General features: G+C 46.5%; 1 protein-coding gene across 1 annotated transcript in view; it reads right to left on the bottom strand.

Annotated features, from left to right (window-relative positions):
* HRH1 (histamine receptor H1) overlaps positions 1 to 4,197 on the bottom strand; it is an 83,941-nt gene extending 79,744 nt beyond the window's left edge. Inside the window, exon 1 of the mRNA XM_081072646.1 lies at positions 4,089 to 4,197. The gene's annotated coding sequence lies outside the window, so the exon portion shown is untranslated. The remainder of the gene's footprint in view (positions 1 to 4,088) is intronic.
* Between the last annotated feature and the right edge of the window lie 9,205 nt (positions 4,198 to 13,402).

Below are 13,402 nucleotides of genomic sequence, written 5' to 3'. Positions count from 1 at the left end.
AGGTAGCCAAAAATCATACCACAACTAACAAGTAGGCAGAACCAGATTCAAACTCAGGTCTGTTGGACACTAGAGTCCAAGCTTCTAAGCACCTCCTGGAAGTGCTTTCCTCAAGCTCCTCTGCTCCATCCTCTCTGTTGTAATGTAATGATTTCTAACATCTACTCTGCTGACAGCATCACGTTTCAATGGGCCTTGCCAGCCAAGCTGCTTCACAAATGGAGAGCTGTCAGCTTCGATCCTGGCCCATGTGATCCTCATGCATTATCACTGGAGAATTACAACAAGGAAGATGAATGCATAAAAGAAGAGAGGCATCCTGGCCTCCCCTCCCACAGCATCAGTGGCATTGTTCCCAACGTGTGTGCGCCCGAGTCCTCTGCTACCATTAACGGCAGAAGTGAGTCACTTATAAATCACATGCGGGAGCTTTATTATAATTACATCCCACAATTCAGAAATGCTCGGCGTCACTGTGAAAGGGAGGGCAGCAGGTGACCAGGACTTGAATGATCCTCTGTCAGGTACATCTTTCAGATAAAACGTCTTGGATCAGCAGCAATTACAGCTAATGCCCGGTCTGAATGCTAATGAGAATTACTTACAATTGCAAGTAATTCTTTGCCATTTATACCATCTGCTTTCTCGCCTTCTTTTCTCTGCTTTCCCATCCTGGCATTAATCCTGAGAAACAGACACTGGGAAATATAATTAAGAGCCACTCCGCAGATGAGGAAACTGATGTCCAAGGCCATTCAACTCAAAGGGCCAAGGCTGGAGCTCTGTCCCTGCATTATTATTTTTTTACTCTACCATTCTGTTTTTAAGGGAAAAAAAATTCAGAACTCTGGATGTGTCCACTTTGCCTGGAAGGTGCACAAAATATCCCGTCAGTAGGACAGGCATATTGAAAGGCAGCTGGGGAGCTGTACTCTGTTGACACCTTTGTCTTGGTGAAGACAGGGGAACCGTAGGCAGACCTTATAAAATGAACTTCAAACCTACCCTCTGACATCCCATATCCACCAAGAGGCCCACACTTGTCCCTTGGGGACCTGAGAAATGACCATGAAGAAAAAACCTGGGCTGAAAGATAGGAAGAGCTTTTTCCTGCCCACACATGGCAGAAAACTGTGCAAATCTGTGCCCCTCAGAACAAAGCCAAAGCATAAAGTTCAAGCTACAGCATGAAGGAGTGAGTTTAGCCATAAGAGTGATATCATGGTAATGACTAGCGTTGCCTGAGTGCCTACCTCGTACAGCACCGTAAGTTTAAGTCCATACTGAGACTTCAGGTTTTAGCCTATTTAAAGCTTGAGACTGCACCAAGACTTCTGGGACACATTTATATCCAACCCTAGTCCTACTCTCACTTTAAAGAGGAGAAAGCAAGAGGCTTGCAGGGGGCACAGCCAAGAGACAAAGTTAGCCTGTTTGACCTTCATACCGTGTTTCCCCGAAAATAAGACCTAACCAGACCATCAGCTCTAGTGTGTCTTTTGGAGCAAAAATTAATATAAGACCCGGTATAATATAATATAATATAATATAATATAATATAATATAATATAATATAATATAATATAAAAGACCAGGTCTTATATAATGTAATATAAGACCCAGTCTCGTATTAATTTTTGCTCCAAAATATGCACTATAGAGCTGATGGTCCGGCTAGGTCCTATTTTCAGGAAATGCGGTAGCAACACTTATGACAGCTAACATTTACATAGCACTTTTATGCATTACATGGCACTATTTAGGTGCTTTATGCTTAAGAACACAATTCTCTCACCAACCCAGTGAGAAAGGTGTTACAAACACTCCTATTCTAAAAATGGGGACTGAGTAACAGAGAGGTATAGCAACTTGCCCAAGGCCACAGAGCTCGTAAGTGACAGCACTGGAACTTGAGCCAGTTCCAGAATCCACACTTTTGATCTCTTTGCTATGCCTCCTCTTTGCTATGGAAAGGCCACATCATTTCCACCAAGCACTTCTTAATTATGAAAAAGTAAAGTGCAAACGTGGAATTCTGACAGAGTCCAAGGGGAAGAAGTTCTTCCCACCTCAGACACTCAGCTGAGGGCCAGGAGGGACCACTCCCAGTCCAGCATTGCCCAAACTCCTCTGGGTTACAGGGTCCTTGGCAGGCAGCTCCAGGCTCCACACAGCTCTGAAATGGACAGCAGTGCAGAGCCATCTCCCACTTCGAAAGGGTTCTCTGTCACACTTGAAAATGGTCCCAGGCTTCTCTACAGACTCTTCCAACACAAGGGAAATATATCTTGAGACAATTGGCAGCCTTAGGCAGTCTTGAGCTTGCCTGTGAACGTGTGGTAAGCTCTGGAGATATTAGAGTATTTACATGGGGGGTGTCGGGGATTCCTGTGGGTGACAGGGCACCTATCAGAGAGAAAGGAGAAGAGGTGCAGGGGCATCAGGGACCCTGTTGCCTGGCATCTCTCTATTCTTCACCTTTGCTGCTGCCAGCCACAAACAGGAAGGACCTAAGGTCCCATGTACAGCCTGACTTTCACTGATAAGCTGGAAGGAGTAAGACCTGTGTTCAAATCCTAACTCTGCCATAGACCAGCGGGCAACCTCATGCAAGTTCCTTGACTTCAGTGAGCCTCACAGACTACCTGTTCAGTGAGGCTAGTCATAATAGTGCCTACCTTGCAAGGCTGCTGTGAGAACTAAATGGGATTTAATAATATTCTGATCGTTCCGCACACTCTCCCTCTTGCAGTCTCTGCTGGCTCCTGGCTGTCTCCAAGATAAAAGCCAAGATTGGGGGATTCAAGTCCTTCCCTATCTGACCCCCAACTCCCCCCCTCCTTCATGCACTGGAGATGTACCCCATCAGTGCTCCAGTCACAGGGACCTATCTCTCATCACGGAATGAGTTGCCCAAGCACTTTCCCTCCAGGGGACATTGATCACACTACTCCTAAGCTGTCCCCTCACGTCGTCTGGCTACGGGTCTGAGTTGGGAGCCCCCTGCCGGAGGACAGGGACCCTACCTGGAGCACCTCTGAGCTACCAGTTCCCAGGCAGAGTGAACACCTCAGAGAAACTCAGGGATTCCAGGTGGGGTCTTCTTCTTGGGGTGGAGTGGGGGGACAAAAGGGGTAATCACCAAGAGAGGGAAAGTGGCTTCTGAGAAAAACTGCTGTGCTCCAGCTACAGCTCCTGACTTCCCAGGCTCCTTCCAGAAAAATGGAGAGCAACTTCCAGAATTTAGTGCCTTCTCACCCTTGCCCTGAAAGAGCAGCCCGGATGTGCTTCTGCCACCAAAATCGACTCCCTGGCAGTAATGGTCATCTATTTTTCCAAAGGTCCTCCCCGTGGACCAATGAGGAGGATGTGGTCCACTGCCTCACCTGGGCTTGTAGCCAGGCTGCGGGAGACCAAGGGCCGTGGTCTCGATGCTTCCCACACCCAACCCCTGGTAATGCTGAACCTGGGGCTCGTCCGCAAATGGTGAAGTAGTTTGGGTCAGGCGGACTCCGGCTCAAAACCTTGGCTCTCTCCTTGATTCGCTGGTGCTCCTGGGCACAACTTTCTCTCTCTGATCCTCAGTTTCCTTCTCTGTGAAATGGGTATAATAACACCTCGTCTCATCAAATGACAGGGAGAATTGAAAGAGATCATGGATGCCCAGCACCGGACACTAACAATGCATTCAACCGATGGGCTTGGACGACAGTTAGCATTCAACTCTGCGCCGAATCCCGGGCAGCTCTGGAAGAGCTGGAGACTCACCCTGTCGGCGTCGGAGCCCAGGGGCAGCTGCGCTGGCCGTGCACCCTGGCCAACCCAGGGGAAGCCACAGGTGTCTGCGCATAGGGGCGCTGGGGCCGGAGCTGAGTATCTGGGAGGGTGCCACGGAGCGAGCCGCACTACGGGACCCTCCCCAAGCCACCACGTCCCGAGGTCCCCCACCCGCGACTACCCGACGCCGGTCGACTCTGGGGGTCTCTGCAACTCCGCGGGGATGCCCGGACCCAAGCCTGGCCGGCGCTCAGCCTCGCCCCGCAGCTGCGCTCCCGCCCGCGCCCTGCCCGCGCCCAGCTACGACTCACCGGCGCCGCTCCAGGGAAAGTTTGGTGGCGTGGCGGCAGCGGCGGCCAGGCTGCTCGGTGCTCGGCGGCAGCGGCTACCGGGACGCCCAAGGAGCGGACGAGAGAGGCGGGGCCCGGGGGAGGAGCCGCGTCGGAGGGGGCCAGCCGGGGAGGGAGGCGGAGACCCGGGCCCCATCCGCCGGCAGCGCCCAGGCCTCCAGCTCGGCTCTCCCAGGGCCGCCCCACGCCGGGAGGGGGCGCCACGGGTCGCCTCGGGCGTGGACACTTTCTCGCACCGCGCGCCCCGGGGTCGGAGCTGCTCCCGCAGAGCACCCCAGCCTCGGGCGGCTCCTGGGGTGTGGAGAGCGGCGAAAGAAGGGTCAGAACCTCGGCGAGAGCTGAGGACAGACAGACATCGATAAGTCACGGTCAAGAAGCACCGATAGAAACAGTCAGAGATGAGATGATGTTGGGCAAAGTCAACCACAGACCGACTGATGGACACACACAAACCTCCCCTTCCCTGATCCCCGCCGCAGAGACCAAAATAGAAAAAGACAGACAGCCAAAACCAGGCAAACATAGAAAGAATGGGACTGACGCACAGGGACCTCCCTGTAGAAGTTTCACGGGGAACTCAAGACCCCCAAGGTCTAGAATGCCACACCCCATATCTGTGTCTCCCCAGCTCCTCCAGGTGAGCCAAGTTTCGAAACACGACGCGCTGCACTTCGCGCCCTGTGCCAGACCTGAGCAGAAAGTGGTGAGGTGGGGCTTGAAAGGGTGAGAGTGGTGTGGTGCTAGGAGCGCTGCCCTCTCCAGGAGCTCGAGAACTCTTACCCGCTGCCTTCGTTTCCAGAGCTGGGAGAGAGAGGCAGAGTTTTCTCTCTCTCCTCAGTGCTAGAAAACCTCCATTTGAACTGCTGAACAGTTATGGCTTCAGATCTTATCTCAACACTTCAGAAGAGACCCCCAAGTTCAGGGGAAGAAGAGGGTGTTTGAGAAATGGCAGACTGAGGTGTGGGGTCTAAGGTGTGGGCTTGGGGCCTCATGGGGGTACTTTAGCCTCCACTGAGTAGAGGGTAATTCCACTCAGTGGTTGTGGGATCCCATAGAGCTAGTTTGAGAACCAGCTTCACAAGCTGTGTATGGTGTGTGGGTGAGCCTTCTTGCTGCCCTCAGGGTCCACATTTAAATATAAAATGAGAGTTAATAAAAACAGCTGTCATTGTGCCCTGCATTCTTCTCAGTGTTACAGATGCTTACTCATTTAATCCTCACAACAGCCTGAATAAGAAGGAACTGTTACTATCCCTATTTTATAGAGGAAAAAAATGGGTACAGAGAGGTTGAGTAACTTGCTCAAAGTCACACAGATATATGTGTATATATATATATATATGTGTGTATATATATATATATAATATATGTGTATATATATATGGAATCCATCCTATGTAGCTTGGCTACAAGGTTCAAAGTCATCATATAATCTTCATCTCAATGGGGCTCCTGGAAAGTTCCATGAGGTCATTTATGTAAAGGGCTTAGCAAGTGCTCCATTAATGGTAGCTCATCGACCACTGAGCCTCTCTGCAAGGTGGGGATTAAAGGGCTGATGGTGATCCAGAGATAGGAGACTCTGGGTTCAGGATAGCTGACAGGCTATGTTACTATCCTGGGTACAGCACTGACCTTTGTGAATCAGAGGGGTAAGGGATTCTCATTTGTTCCTCTGACCAGCCCTTGTACATTAGCATAAGCCCACAACCAGGACTCACGCTGAAACTACAGTAAGCCCCGTCCTATTTCCTGATGATTCTCCAGGGTCTCCATATTTTACACTTTACCAGACTAATCCGCCTTTTGGAACTGAGCACTGGGGGAGCAACTGTTATAAACTCTAAGGGAAATGCATTTCTGCTCTTTACAGCTGTGGGACTGAGGGGGGAAGAAGCCTTGGATATGGCTGGGACCACTTCCATCCCCTCTCTCTCTCCTTTCTGCAATTCAGCAAAGGGCTTATTTGGAATTCCTCTCCAAAGTTTCGCTTCCTGGGCTGGTTGTAAGGCCTGCCCAGCCCACAGTGACCAGCATTTTTAGAAACATCAGCATTTTAAAAACAGCATGTCAGACATTGTTTGAAACCCCTGGTGACCAGGGTATATATGTTTTGTTGTGGCATTTGGAACTGATGTATCATGAGATAACTCAGGCCATATCCTGGGTATACAGGGTGTGGAGGGGTTAGCCAACTTACTAACTATATACAGGCAGCAGAAGAAAACTAATAGGTAGACCTTAGGGCATACTTACTGTATGGCAGGCTCTGCTCTAAGAGCATCACATAATCATATATATCTACTCCTTACAACTGTGAGGTAGATACTATTATCATCCTATTTTGCAGGTGAGAAAACTGAGGCACAAATTGGTGAAGACAATTGTTCAGAGTATACAGTTAGTAAGTCATTCCAAGATCAGACATTTAGGAAGAAACTAAACCAGGTCTGGAACCTGAATCTGTCTGGCTCCACAGGCCTGTTCCTACTTCTGTATTTTGTAGAAGAAAGCTAGGAAAGGGGAACCACTTGAGCTCCTGAGTAGAAATTAGAGGTACAGATTAAAAAGAGGTAGATTAAAAATGTCTGCTCTGCCACTTGTTAGCTCTGTGCTTACTTTGCTTTGCTGAGCCTCAGTTTCTTCATCTGTAAAATGAGAATAATAATATCTGTCTCATATCCAGGATTTTAGTGATGATTCTTTTGGTTGCAGGTAACATAAACCCAACCATAATCAGCTTCAGGCCAAAAGCGTTCTGAACTGAAAAATTTAGGAGGTGGTTTTGTATTCAGACATAGTCCATACCAGAAACTCAAAGGAAGGTCATAAATCTGTTTCCCTGTCTCTTGACTCTGTTTTCCTTTGCATCAGTTTTAGTAGCAGGCTGGGTCTTTCCACAGGAAGGCAGAAATGGCCAGTTAAGCAACCTCAAGACGAAGAGATCAATTCCTTCCCAATATCTCCAGCAAAATCAGAGGGTTGTCTCCCATTGGCCTGGCTTGGATCACATGCTCAGCTGTGACACCATCATAGTTGCTCTGATTGGCCAAGCCTGAGTCACATACCTATGGTTAGAGTCGGGGGATAGGGTCAGCTCCTCCTAAATCACAGGGACTAAGAGTGGGTGCGGGATGGTTTCCTAAAAGAAATTCAGGGTGCTGTTAGCAGAATAATGGGGCATTGGTGCTGGAGAAGCACAGATGTCCACTTCCTCACAGAGCCACTGTTAGGATTAAATACATGTTTAATTTGTATTTAATCATAACAGTGTGTGCAGAGTGCTTGGCTTTCTTGGGTGCTCAAGAACTGAGACCCCTTCCTTCTTTTCTCTCCCCTGGGAAACAGCATTCATGGCTCAAATCCAGGTCACCTGCTTCCTCTTCACATGGGGAAACTAAGAAGATCCAGAGAGAGGAAAGGACTTGCTTAAGGTGACCCAGCTAACCAGCCACTGAACCCATGTCCTCTGACCTGAACCAAATCCCCGTTAAGGTCTTAGCTGAGAAAATTTAGATCTCCCACCAACCAAAGGAGTTTTCTTTGCACTTGCACAGGGGAAACTAGACAATTGCAAAGTCCTTAAGACCAAAGGAAGTGAATGCCAGTTGTGTTGGGTTCCCAAACTGTGCAAAAAGCTATGGACTGGTAGAGCTGGGCAGAGTGCCCAGTCAAGCTCCCCACCCATCACATTATGAATTCAGCCATTTCCTCTGGGACTCTGCACTCTGGGTGCTGAGAGGTCCAAGTGGTCATTTATCATATTAGCTGCCCAAAGTAGGCAAGATGGCCCTTCCCTTGTTTTATTTCCTGCTCAGTGAGTGAGCAAAGATGTGCATCTTTCAGGGCCAAAGTGGGCCAAGCAGCAAGCATGTTATTTAGAGTTATCAAAATTGACCCTTTCACTTTGGCCCTGAGTCAGTTCCAGAGTTTCTTGCTTTGGGCAGTTAGTCTGACTTCTCCTCTCTAAATTTAGTTAGTCTGGCATGCTATAAAGCCTATCTATTGAAAGGAAGGTGAGAAAAAATGGCTGATGTCAAGCTGAAATGACAAGACCTCCTCCTTCCATCTGCCCCTTAAATGAAGCACTTAGGTTTGGTAGGCACACTGCTGGAGGAAGTGTTAATTGCTGCCGTCTTCTTGGAGGACAGTTTGGAACCAGATGCTGAGAATTTAAAAAATGTTCTGTCTTTTATTCCATACTCTAAGGGGTTTTTCTGAGAAAATAATCCTATCAACAAGATACACATAAAGATGTTCACTGCAGGATTGCATATAATAATAAAGATGGGAAATAACCCAAATGTTTAACAATAGACGATTGGTTAACTACATTATTGTAAATAGTCAATAGAATGGACTATTATACAACTGTTAAGATCATACTAGAGAATATGGAATTATGTGAAAACTAGTTATGATACGAACAAATTAAAAGAGCAAGTTATAAAAGAAAAGGTATGCATAAACTCATTTTGTGAAAATATATACCTATGCATGTATATAATAAAGCTTAAGGTAGTTGTATCAGGGGTAGGTGGGAAGGAGAGGAAAAATGTGTAGGTGCTTTTGGTTTTCACTTCTCTGTATTTTCTAACATTTCTTTAGTGAATTTGTATTACTTTGATAGGAAAAATGCCCAATAATTCTCATAAAAGGATTTGTGTTTGGTTTCCTTATAGAAAAGCACTTTCCTTTATTAAAAGATCACAACCAGAGTAGAGAGGAATTTGACCTACCCGTCTCTCTCTCTGGCTGGGATGTGTGGGGAGGAACAGAAAGGTTACGCCAGGGAACAGTAGCAATAACCACAGAGCAGTGTCAGACAAGAAGGTGGCACCGGAAGCTGTAAGCATTTGCTGTGTGGCCCTGGGCCAGTCATTCAGCAGCGCTGGGCCTTGTTACCACATCCAGTGTTCGGGTACATTCTCTCTGGAGTTATTTCCAAGGCCCAAACTCTATGTATAGAAAAGTTCTGTGAGCTTCAATGAATATTCATATACGCTCCCGGAGAACATATCATGGCCCAGAAACGTGTTCAGCATAAATTATTTTTGTCTGTCCCGCACTATAATACTGCTGAAAGCCATGCCTAGCTGCTCTGTTTCTTAACATCTGCTTTCTGCGTAGGCTCTCAGTCTCTTCATCTAGCTGGGAACTGGCAAATTTGTGGGAAAAAGAGCACAGAAGGCTGGGCCCAACTTCATGCGTTTCTTTTCACTCTGGGATCTTGATCCTTCACGTTCTGGTTTTCTGGATAGTTCTTTGATGCCCTCTAACAGATTTTTATTTTCCTAACAGTTTTATACAGGTTTTCTAGTTGTTTATTCAGAGGATTGATCTCTACACGCTAGTTTGTCACAGACAGAAGCAGAAATCCCTTCATATACTATTAAGTAAAAATGGTTGGTTATAAAATGCATGCACAGTGGGATTCTATTTATATGCAAAACATGTGTATGTGTTTATGCAGAAGACAGAGAAAGACTGAAAGCTACACACAGCTCCTATCCCTGGCTAGGTTTTCGTTTTTTAATATTTAGCTATATTTTTAAAATTTCATACAATGGACCAAAATGTCCAAACTGGGATTGACTTTTGAGGTCAAAATTTATATCCATTTTTCAAATGAGGAAACTAAACTCAAGATCATTTCAATTCCTTTCAATCAAACAATTACTGAAGGCTTGCTGTGGGCAGAGAACTATGCTATGGGCCCAGGGCAACCAAAGGAATGCAACCCGTAGTAATTTATTTCTCCATCTCAGGTGTCTCCAACACGTGCTAGACTTAGAGATATGAGGATGAAGATCCCATGAATTTGCCCTCAGGATATTCTAGCTGGGGAAAAAAAATATCTAAATAAACCATCCCAGGTATGATGTCAGAAATACGAAAGTAATGATGTGTCAGGGACGGTGGTTTGCCTCTTAATAAATCATTATCCAATTAGCATCCAATTAAAAGATTATATTTCCCGGCCTCCCTTGTAACAAGGTGTGGTCATGTAACTAAATTTTGGCCAATGAGATATAAGGGAAAGTGTTGGGGGAGTCTCTGGGAAGTCTTTTTAAAGAACAAGACTTTTTTAAGAACAAGCAAAGTCTCTTTCCTTCTGCCGCTTGCAATGTAGATGCAATGACTAGGGCTTCAGTGGCCCTTTTGACCTCTAATGCCAGTTTGGGCAGGGAGCCCCATACTCGGATGATGGAGCAGATACAATACTTTCAGTCATTGACACCATGGAGATGTTCTATCAGCCCTAGCGTGTCTATCTCTAGACTTCTTTTATACGAGAAAGATTCTTGCTTGTGCCACTATTATTTTGGATTTTCCCTTACATGTAGATAAACCCAATCCTAACTCATATAAATCCTAAAAATAAAGTGCTATGAGAGTAAAGGCATAAAGGGAGGCAGGAATGAGTAGTTCTACTCTTGGGCATCAAGGAATGTAGAGAAGGTGTGAAGAGTGTGAAGAGTTCACCAGCGGGATGAACAGGGATTAAGAAGGAAGAGGGTTTCAGGCCCGTGGACGGTGCAGGGACCTTAGGCACAGGGCTGGAAACGGGCATTGGAATGGGCTGGACATGGGCACATGGATATTGGAATCAAGTGGCCTGGGATCAAATCCCATCACAGTCTTTAGCAAGTCGCTTCCTTGCTCCATGCTTCTGTTTCCTCATGGGTAAAATGGGGGATAATAATAGTACTACCCTCATTGGGTTGTAGTGAGGATTACATGAGTTAATATATGCAAAGTGCTTAGCACGATATCTGGCATCTGGTGAGTGCGCAGTAAACGTTGGCTGTTATGTGTTTATCTGTAAAAAGGGATCATCATTGTCCAACCTCACAGGGTGGTCAACGTGTAAAACAGCACAGGGCTTTCCACAGAGTAGGTGCTTCACTAATGTAGCAATTTCTGCCTCCTTTCCCTCAAGGAGCTTACAATAAATATTTGACAAATCTTCACCAAGGCCCTACTCTGTGCCAGGCCCTGGGCCAGGAGGTCGCTGATTGCAGGACAAATCAGACCTTACTCCTGACCTCCAGTTACTTACAGTCTCAAGGAGAGGGAACGAAAATAAAGAGACAAGCATGATACAGCGTGAAAAGGGCAATAGTGGTCCCGTTTCAGCCCAGGAACTCAGGTAAGCAAGAAAGGTAACGTTATTTTTTGTTAAGCGAGCTCAGTCTCTGCTATGATCTCCCATTTTGGGTGGGAAGCTTGAATCTCAGGTAAGTTGTTTTTTCTATCTCTCTGGGGGTGGTACCCTAGTTCTAGGGATCTGGTTGACAGCATCTGGGGTGCATTATCACATATCCATGCTGACATCTGCTGAGACATCCTGGTTCCTCTCCGAGGAGGGGTCACCCTCCCACACAGGCCACTTTACTAGATTGTCCCCTGTTCGTAAGTCTCATTCCCTCTCTCAGCTGCTCCCAGGGCCCTCCTGAGTGCACAGGAATCATTGCTCAGCCCCAGGCCCCCTCAGACATAGAGAAGTCTGTTAGACATCTCAGGTTCTCCTGCCCTGCCTCATACAGCCATTTCTCCTCTAGAGAGAAATGCCTACAAGTCTGCCTGGGAGAAAAGCACAGGTCTTTTCTACATTCAATTTCCTGGAACTTACCTGGGGATTCTGGGGTCTCTCTCCAAGCTCAGGGCCACACCTGAGAAGAGGCAGGTTCAAGTGTCCCTCCCCTCAGGGGCTTACACATCTATCTCCCCCCTTGTTTCTGCTCCAGCTCTCTCCCTCAGCCTTGTCTGGAAACTCTTGTCTCGTTTCAGGGAGGTGGAGTCTTACTCCTAAATCCCCTGCATTCTCCCATATCAATCAAGTCATCAATACACAAGAACCTTTACCTGTTGCCCCTGAGACCCTAGGCTTTTGAAACTTAAAAGCCAAGAAAAGATTTTGGTTTCTATTTTTCAGCAGGGCCAGAAAAGGACAGTAGCCTTGAGACAATAGCCTAAGATGGGGGAGTGGTATAGGGAGGTGAGAAGGGGGAGGACATAAGGCTTCTGGGAACAGAAATGAGCAAACATGAAAAACCCAAGGCGCTCCCTCCATGCCTCCATCTGAATGGCTGAAACTAAGAAGACTTACAACATCAAAGTGTTGGCCAGGACGTGGAGCCCCTGGAACTCTCACAGCCCTGGCGGGGATACAACATGGCATAGGCACTGGGGAGCACTGCTTGACCCCTTTACTAAACATAGATCTGCCCTGTGACCAGAAAGTCCACTCCTAGGGGTATCTCTAAGAGAAGTAAGAACACATGTCCACAAAAAGCTGTACACAAAGCGGAACCGCATTATTCATAATGGTCCACATTGGAAACAAACCAAATATCTACCAACAAGAGTTTGAATAAACAAACTGTGGTAAGTTCATGCAGCAATAAAAGTGCATGAATTAATGCTGCCCACAACAACATGGACGAAAGTCAAAATCATTATTTTGAATAAAATAAACAAAACATAAAAAATTAAATGTTATATAATTCAACTTATATGAAGTTGAAGTACTGGCAGAACAAATTTCACAGACGTGTTCTTGCCATTTCTCCACTTACTCTCAGGGAGCTCTCTCTCTTCTTTCTCTCTGTCTCTCTTCCCCTCTGGGTCTCAACCTTTGAGTTTATCTCCAACCCTTACTTCCTTTAATGACCCCTCCAAAAATTAGCCTTATGCCCATGAGTTTTGCCTATCACATAAGCTAAATTAAAATGTAAGAGTAAGACAACAAGAAACATACAACCGTGAAGCCTTTGAAAGAGTCCAATCACTGTTGTCACCATCTTCACAAGTGTCTCGACTCCTCTAATTAAATCTGCCTAAACTGCTCTATGGTGCACAAGCCTGACTACACGTTAGCCTCCCGGGGAAGCTTCTTATAAACAATGGCCAGGCCCCACCCCAAGAGATTCAGACTTCATTATTTGGAGGGAGAGCCTGGCTGTCAGCTTCCCTGGGGAGTAGAGTGTACAGCGAGGGTTAAGAACCACTGATAGAAGATGTTTTCCACATGCCTTAGCTAATTCTGTCAGGTGAGTGCTACTATCTCATACTGCAAGAGCAATTTTCCTCTCTCCCTCTCCCAGCACACTTCTGCCCGACCAACTCAGCAGCTGTCGCTTAGGGTGCAATTCTCTGTGTTAGAAGTTGAGGCCTTGTTTTCAGTGTTTTTTTTTTTTTCCATTATGCAAACATCCTGGAACAGTTATTTTATTCAATTACAACCTTGTTTTTAGCTTTTAGCTTTTTTT

This window comes from Rhinolophus hipposideros (assembly GCF_964194185.1).
Source record: "Rhinolophus hipposideros genome assembly, chromosome: 14".
Classification (NCBI taxonomy): domain Eukaryota; kingdom Metazoa; phylum Chordata; class Mammalia; order Chiroptera; family Rhinolophidae; genus Rhinolophus; species Rhinolophus hipposideros.
This window is presented reverse-complemented; position numbering and strand designations above follow the sequence as displayed.